Here is a 7348-nt window from a genome sequence, read left to right as displayed (position 1 = left end):
TATATAAGTTACTTATAAATTAGAACCCAAACCTGATCGATGTATAAGTTACTTATAAATTAGAACCCGAACCCAATCGATATATAAGTTATAAATTATAATTGAGTGTGGATTGTCTGTGTCGAAGGAATGTGAAATTCCAGTGCCGTTGGGTTTCATTGGCCCACATCATTTCCGAGTCAATTTACACAACATGACTTTTAAATGAGTACTTCTCTATTTTAGCTTGTTTGTTTAAAAAATAATGAAGTTCTTTATGATAAATAACTACATATAATTAATAAAATCATAGTTACAAAAATAAGATGTGTATTGAAATGTAATAGACTAATGTAATAAAGAAAATATTAGCATGTATCCACCCAACTGAGCCCACTTGGGTTGGGTTTGGGTTGAGAATTCCCAACCCGAGGTTATGTTGGGTTGGGTTAGGGTTGAGATATAGGAACCTTGGGTTGGGCTAGGGTTGAGCAGCAACCCAACCAACCCACCCGACTTTCAGCCCTATTTAAGTCCGAGCCTGGCCCTCAGGCCAAATACCACAACCCAAAGCAGGCCCAAGGCAGGCTAGGCCTGGAAGTTTGTCATCCCAGCCCAGCCCATTGACAATCCTAGCAATACTGCCTGGTCCGGTTACTAAGAAAGCATGCAAGTTTTTTTTTCTAAAAGTTTTCCAATACGCCACACCATTAATTTAATTGATTATCATTGGGTACCTTTCGCATGGAGATTTGTGAATGGAAGTTGAGGTTCAACATGCAAGCAAGGAGTGGGTGGCTTAAGAGGACATGTGCATCACCCAATGTATAGGTATGTTTTTTGGTCCTAGGCCTAAAAAGATTGGTGCGGATTTCTTATAATCATTACTGTCGACCCTATAAACGTCAAGGATGGATGTATCTCTTAACTTTTTTTTTTCCTTTTAGTGGGCCCACCCGATTTTTTGGCATTGAGTGTAATGGACAAAGTGGATTTCATTTCATATATACATTATGGTGGCCCCTTCAAAAAAATAAAATAAATAATCAATAGTGGGCGACCATCTCCCAATTATTCCTAAATTTTCACTACTAAGAGAGAATTTACCTTACTTGACCCAACCCAAAACCCAAAATAAAATAAAAAAATTATAGATAAATCCATTGTCTAGACCTGAACAGACCTAATTTCTAAACTGGTTTAATTTATTAGACCTGAACTCTGTAAAATTGGATTGGGTTTGATGTTACTTAGGTTCATTGGGTATCTGACTTTGGGTACCCATCGATAGGCTTTCTAACCCTAACATGACTCGTGTGATAAACGGGTCAAATTTGGGTCAGGGGCCCATTATCAACCCATTTAATGTATGGGCTGGCTGCTTTTGATTTCGACTTTGACCTAACCTTGATTGGACCTAAATTTTAATGGGTCAGGTCTAGGTCAAAAACTCCAATTAGATTCTTACATGGGTTGCTCACGAGGTGTCCCTCGAGTTGTCCCAACCTATTTTCAAAAATCCAATTAGATTCTTACATGAGTTAAGTAGGAGGCACTCCTCCACTAGACAAACCATTTGAACTCGTTAAAATCGTATATGGTTTGATGTTAGGTTCATGGGGTACCCATTGACATCCCTACTACCCTAATGCGACCCATGTGATAAACGGGTGAGATATGGGTTAGGGGGGCATTATCAACCCATTAAATGTATGGGACGATTGCTTTGATTTCGACATCGACTTGACCTAGAGGTGGAAACAAAACCATACATTATTACAAAACCCATATGCTTTAGAGTCAAGAACCATACATTATTGACAGAGAGAAAAACAAAACCTACTAAGTGCGAGGAGGTATGTTTGTGGTCTAATTTGTGCAACACCTTATTACAATTTTCATGTGCATATTTGTAATATACTATTCCATGATATCTGATTAGGTGTCCTGGAAGTATAGGTGCAAAGAAAGTAGATTTTTCTCAAGAAAATCAAGCAATCAAGGGGTGAAAGCGTGAAGTTGAGAGATCCAGACAGGTGGCTATTTCTACTTTTCACCTAAAAAATTCATTTTTTGGTCTTTTTATTTGTCTAATATGTCTATTTTTACATGTGCTTGTATCAATCTGATTGCATTTGTTGTCGAAGGTTGTAGAGATGAGAAAAATAGCATCTCGCTTTGACATCTTTGATATAAAAAAAACATTAGAGAGCTACTAGTTATGTGCACCTATACCCATTCACATAACCTATTTCCCCATGTATCTATGCATCTATCAATTTCACTAAACTCATCTACATGTCTGAATTAAGCCACTTGAAATTTCATGCCATATACCAAGTGGAGTTACTCATTCCATATCTGAAGAGGAGTTATTGATACTTCCCTGGAAGATTGATTATTGGATCATTTATTTATTTATTATTCTTATTTTTTGTCATTTAGATAAGTCTGAGAGCCGTGTTCTGCTTTTCTCTAGGTGGTTGAGAATGATGGTCTTGTTAAGTACCTTTGTTGTTCATGGGGCATATCACATGGATTTAGCTTTAATGTAAGCCATCTCAACATGGGATTGTGCTTTCTATGTGCAGGAACTTGGTACATATATGAACCTTTGGTGTTTGGAGAATCTGTTCTAAATGATGCAGTATGCATTTATACCTCCCATCTTCAAAGTCTTTAATATTTCTATCCTTTTTTTTTTTTTGCCTATCCTTTGGAAGTTTTCCTTTGATGATGGTATGTGTTAAGTGATGCAGTGAAGAGAAAAATGAGAAGGCTGCTTGTGGGGGCCAGTAGTTAACATACACCCAGCAGGTAACTTCCAACCTTAATGTCTGTGATTTCTTTTTAGAGCTGCTATACGTCTTCGATCGGTATAGGAATCGATTTGGGAAATGTTAGAGTTGACATCTCTCTAGTTTGAAGGAGGAATATTCAACATCTCATAATCTCATATGGGTATAAGCTTTTTAGAAACAATTGCATGTGATTTTACACCCTATTGCTTGTGATTGCTACCATTGCATGGGTATAAGCTTTGTAGAAAATTGTGCTATTTTTCAGCTTATGGAACATTGGACTTGCTGTGCATGTTGAATAAAGCAACATCCAAATTTTTATGATACTTGAATTAATTAAGCACCAAAATCTGGAAAATAGTATCCTTCTCAGTGCTCTTTTTGTATTATGTTCAGACCTAGACACCAAGTGGATGGATGGGTTTCACTCAAATTGTGGAGCCAATAATGATTCGGAGTTCTTCTAAATGAGGCCCTTTAATTTATTCGTTCCCATTTTTCTCACTCTGTTTTTTCCCTTCCCCTCACCTTGCTTAGTACAGCCTTATTGTTTAGAACTGAATGGGATGGGCTCGGGCCTAGCAAATGCAAAAGAAATTCTAATAGACCTGGTTCAAACCCATCCTCAGGCCCGGCGTGTTGACAACCCTATTAGTGTTATATCCCCACCTCCTCATCTTGAGAAAAGCTGAGAGAGAGAGAGAGAGAGAGAGAGAGAGAGAGAGAGAGAGAGAGAGAGAGAGAGAGAGAGAGAGAGAGAGAGAGAGAGAGAGAGAGAGAGAGAGAGAGAGAGAGAGAGAGAGAGGGAGAGAGAGAGGTTCTGAGCTGCACACAGAGTGGGTGGGTTGTGTGTGTGTGAGAGAGAGAGAGAGAGAGAGAGAGAGAGAGAGAGAGAGAGAGAGAGAGAGAGAGAGAGAGAGAGAGAGAGAGAGAGAGAGAGAGAGAGAGAGAGAGAATTCATTATCTTTCATATTAGAACTTGATGGATGAGAGAGAGGGATGGTAGAGATTGTGTATTAGAGTCGGATTTAAAGCATGCAAAATTGTCATTTGCACTTTCCTCCAAATGGCAAAGTGATTTTTTTTTTCTATGTTTTTTTGTGTTTTGTGTTGATGGAATTTTTACCAACTTCATACAACAGTTTCCTCCTTAGTTGGAGCAGGTGGAAGATGGTGGATGTTGGCAACAAGAAAGCCTTCCTAATAACTAATATAAGGATGAGTTGGTATGTTTCTTTCATGATAAGTGTCATCTTTAACAATTTGATTATGCTATTATTGATTTGATGATGTCTTTACCTAGTGTAGGAAAATATCTAGATTCACGGGTTTTCAGTATGTTTACTATGATTTCTTGAACTTGTAGCGTTAAGTGGTACTATTGTAAAGATGTGTGGCTGATTCACTGTTTTGGTCTTGATAGCGTATCTTATATTTTTGTTCTCGGAATGTGTTACAGATGAATGAGGATGCTTGTTTATCTCCCTCTGGCACATATCTTTGATCGGGTGATTGAGGAGCTGTTTATTTGTCACGGTGCCTTGATAGGATTTTGGCGTGGGGTGAGTCATTTTGTCAATTGGATATCCTTTTACCAAATAAGAGTCCAATTGAATTTATATTTTCCTTTAAGCATGTGTCAAGAGAAGTGAATTCCTTGGCCATCTTAGCAAAGCATTCATCAGGTTTGCTTTTTATTGGGATCCATATCCATTGCCTAAATGGATATTTTTTATACATCATTTTTCAATAAATTGATTGGTTGTAACCGAAAAATAAATAAAACTATATTTTTCATGTTCAGGAAGTAAAATTATTGACCAAGTACATTGGAGAGCTAAAACCAACTATTGTTTGATGAACTTAATGCCAACCTTTGTTACAATGAGTTTGGACCTGCTTTATAGTTTCCTTCTATAATTGTTTATGTTGTTTGTTATTTTTGTTGGGTTGCAAGGTTATTTCAGAAAATTATTACAAATCCACGCTGTATTTTGATGATAGCTTTGTTGTGTATGCGCAGACTAAAGAAGAAAAAACATCACAACAAAAGCGTAATTTTGAGAAGCAACTCTTGGAAGTTGAACATTTATGGTCACAGGCACAAATGATTCATTGTGTGCACTGACTGTATCTACCCTCATGTAACGAAGGCAGATGCTATTTGGAGACTCCCATCTATGAAATTCCTTTCTTACAATCTTCCTACTCATCCTTAGGACTATCAACATGCTGGGCTTGGGGTTGGCTACAACTTGAATTTTGAACTGTTTGGTCCAAGCCTGATGGGCTGGACCTATTCAAAATTTTGATATCGTGTGGCCCAAGCCCAGTCTATTGACAACACTACTCTTCCTAGTAAGATCTTGATCACTCCCGACTTTCTTTTGTTGAAAGTTTTGCACCAGCTTATAGGCTTCTAGAAACAACCGCACATGATTTTGGCACTCTCTAATCACTTGATTGCTTGTAAGATTAGGGCATGGAAAAGAGGTAAATGATCAATTGACTTCTTATTTTTGTATGAAAAATTGAGGAATTATAGAATCATCGGGCGATGATATATGTACCATATGCTTTGAGCCTTGAGTTTATAAAAATGTAGTCCATGGATCAGTTATCGAGATGGTTCATCTAATGGGTCCCACCATGGATGAGGAATCCCCTCAAAACACCCTTTGATGAGAATATTCTTCACCCTTGATCAGTGTCTAGAAAATACATTGTTTGTGGTGATCTGCATTCAACAAAAAATGCCAAAGATTGGATGAGTACAATCTCCCAATCAAGTTGATGCTTTGGTAATCTCACATACACATTGGGCCCCTTTTGATGAATGTTTTGGGTTAGTGATCAGTGGGCTCCCCTTGCACAAACTATAAGCTAAGGATATGGTGTAAGTCCTAAAGATGATGATTATGCATGATTCTCTTTATCCTAAAACACATTTCTCACCTAAAACACGTCACGCAAGATACAGTTTTTTTTTTTTTTTTTAATGTATCAAGATTCCTTGTGTGAGGCCATGATTTGGGGCACCCCGAAAGCCTCCCATATTGGAATATTTGTAACTGTTCAATTGTTGGTCCATTTTTCATTGAATGTGGACCTTTCTTGTAGCTTTTCATTATACAATTTCTAGGCCATTGATTGTCTTCCAAATGGAGAGATCCTGGTTCTTTGGATTGTGGGTCACTAAAAATAGCAATGTGAATTGCAATGACCCATAATCCAGTTTGCTCACTCTATCTGGAATTCATGGTGGGGTTCATCAGATTGATGGTCTAGATCATCAAAACATGGGCTCCATGTGTACGCATGAGAAAATTGCACTTGTTGAGAGCTGGAGCCCTATAATTGCCCAAGAAGTTTCATGCAAAGTTACCAAATTATATTCTTGGTTTTGCGTGCTTAACTCTCTATCGTTCTTTCTTTTTTTCTTTTCCAGCTACTCTACCAAAGAACATGAAGACAACGGGATATGAAATAATTAACGAAGGTAAGGAAAACATTTTACTTTTGAACTTTGCCTGCTATTTATTCTGCTTACAAGAATTGTACCTTGCATTAGGCAATGAATAGGCCAAATTAGCCTGTGGGCTTTGGCTCCTGACCTGAATGGGTTGGGCTTGGGTCTAATATAGACCCATTGACAGGCCTAGCTCTGATTTGAAATGGGTTGGCCTTAGACCTAGGTCAGGCTGGCTTCCAGGTTAACTGACCCAACCTACTTTTGAGGTAGGTTCAGGCCAAACTAATTGGGTAGTGGTTCGTGTTCGAGCTGGGCTGGGTTGAACCCTTCCTACCCATAGGTTTTTAATGGGTTGAGCCAAATGACCCGACTTGACTCTACCCAAAACCCAAAATAAAATAACCAAGAAAAGTATGGACTCTACTTGATTTCTTGGGTCCAATTTATTGAACTTGAGCTCCTTAAAATTGAGTTGGGTTCATCACGTACCCATTGACATCCCTACCGACCTTAATGCGACCCTTGTGATAAACGGGTCAGATTTAGATAGAGGGCCAGTGTTGACCCATTAAATTAGTGAGTCGGTTGCTTTTTATTTTGACCTGACCTAAATTGGCTCTGAATTTTAATGGGTCAAGTTTAGGTCCAAAACTCCAAGTGGATTATTTAATTTCGACCTGACCTAAATTGGCCCTGAATTTTAATAGGTCAGGTCTAAATTCAAAACTCTGTGGATTCTTATATGGTCGGGTCTAGATACAAGGTGCCCCTAGACCCAACCCGACCGATCCCATTTGCAACCTTACCTGTCGGGCTTTTGGGTCTAGCTGCTATGGGTCAGGCTTAGGCTTAAAATTCAAGCCTCATTTTCAAATAGGAGCTGGTCTGGACCATTTACAATGGATTATAAGCCCAGCCCAGTCAATTAGAGTTTGGAAGGGCTAGCGGTGGGCCCCACCATGTTGCGTTAAAAAATCCGTTCCGACCACTAGGTCAATGAGGGAAATTTAGCATAGATAGGGCTCATAGGTCAGGCAGATTCTTGATTCAAGTGTGCTATACAAAAGGAAACAGTGGGAGGGGGATGACCACCATT

General features: G+C 38.6%; 1 long non-coding RNA gene across 2 annotated transcripts; it reads left to right on the top strand.

The window, feature by feature from the left end:
• Positions 1-290: 290 nt before the first annotated feature.
• Positions 291-6853, top strand: LOC131243269 (uncharacterized). 2 transcript variants are annotated; one of them, XR_009169980.1, is made up of 7 exons: positions 291-810; positions 1939-2015; positions 2571-2626; positions 2739-2796; positions 3944-4006; positions 4240-4342; positions 4804-6853. It is a non-coding gene; the product is annotated as an uncharacterized LOC131243269 (long non-coding RNA). The 2 variants fall into 2 exon arrangements; XR_009169979.1 differs by having other exon boundaries at positions 2571-2796.
• The last annotated feature ends 495 nt before the right edge of the window (positions 6854-7348 follow it).

This window comes from Magnolia sinica, chromosome 4 (genome assembly GCF_029962835.1).
Source record: "Magnolia sinica isolate HGM2019 chromosome 4, MsV1, whole genome shotgun sequence".
In the NCBI taxonomy this organism is placed as follows: domain Eukaryota; kingdom Viridiplantae; phylum Streptophyta; class Magnoliopsida; order Magnoliales; family Magnoliaceae; genus Magnolia; species Magnolia sinica.
This window is presented reverse-complemented; position numbering and strand designations above follow the sequence as displayed.